Genomic DNA, 1,190 nt, shown 5'->3' with positions numbered 1-1,190 from the left:
CCACCCCCTTTTACCCCGTGGGGGCATGTGGACCCTTTGCCCCAGCGGTCGCCAGCAGCCTCCGGGGCTTTTCCTTATATTAATTATTAATTAAAAAGCAGCAGCCGAGCGCCTGCGGAGGCCGGTGGAAAGCAACAGTTAACGCTTCCCCTAAACCCGGGAGCCTCATCTGGTTTCCATTAGCCGAGCATTTATTTTTTTTTTTTCCCTTTATTTCCCTTTTTTTTTTTTTTTAAATCTTCCCCCCCAATTGCTACTTCTCCATTCCAGAATTCCATCCCTATCCCTTACGCTGCCAGCCTTAAGGCGTGCTTGGAGCGTCTCTTTTTGAGTGGCTTTTTCCCCCGTCCAAAATAAAGCTCGGGTGAAACCTGCCTCCGCCGGTGCTGGAGGGGAGGTCTGGTGAGGAAGGCGATGGCTGGCGTCTCCGTCCCCCGTGTCCCACGCCTCCCGTGGGATTTCCCCCTGCCACGACCCCCTCCTGAGCCACTTTCCTCCCCCCTCTTCCTCCTCTTCCAGGCTTCTGGGAAGACCAGTTTAGGGACTAAAAAAAGTAACTGGAAGAATGCGTGGATCTGGGCAGCGACATTCCTGAGCTTCAGCAGACCCTGTTGCTCGCATTTTTAACAGATGATGTTTCTTCCTTAAGCCGGGAACGGCTTGAAGCTGAACTATCAGCCCTGTGTCCCGGGAACCAGCCCGGCTCTTGGGAGCTGGGAAGCAGCTCTGTCTCCTGGAGCCAGTGCTGGCCTCCAGGAGCTGCGGGGTATCTGAAATGGGGATAATTGGAAGGGAAGTGGGGGGTGGGAGGGTGGCGACCCATTGCTTCCGCCCCGGTGTCTGGGGTTTGTGCTGTTTCTGAGCTGGGTGTTGCCGGGAGGGCACGGCCGGGAACCAGCCCGGCTCTTGGGAGCTGGGAAGCAGCTCTGTCTCCTGGAGCCAGTGCTGGCCTCCAGGAGCTGCGGGGTATCTGAAATGGGGATAATTGGAAGGGAAGTGGGGGGTGGGAGGGTGGCGACCCATTGCTTCCGCCCCGGTGTCTGGGGTTTGTGCTGTTTCTGAGCTGGGTGTTGCCGGGAGGGCACGGCCGATGTGCATCCCGGGGCGGCGTGTCCTCGCTGGTGGGGAGCGGGCGGGAGGCTGCGGTCGTCCCCTTGTGCTTCCGGGGGTCCCACTGCCTCTCTCGTGCT

General features: G+C 58.7%; 1 protein-coding gene across 1 annotated transcript in view; it reads right to left on the bottom strand.

Moving 5' to 3' along the window:
• RPL23 (ribosomal protein L23) overlaps positions 1-1,190 on the bottom strand; it is an 8,393-nt gene that overhangs the window by 6,681 nt on the left and 522 nt on the right. The window lies entirely within an intron of this gene.

The sequence above is a fragment of the Egretta garzetta genome, unplaced genomic scaffold (genome assembly GCF_000687185.1).
Source record: "Egretta garzetta isolate BGI_Z169 unplaced genomic scaffold, ASM68718v1 scaffold324, whole genome shotgun sequence".
Classification (NCBI taxonomy): domain Eukaryota; kingdom Metazoa; phylum Chordata; class Aves; order Pelecaniformes; family Ardeidae; genus Egretta; species Egretta garzetta.
The sequence above is the reverse complement of the archived record's forward strand: the minus strand, read 5'-3'. Positions and strand labels throughout refer to the sequence as shown.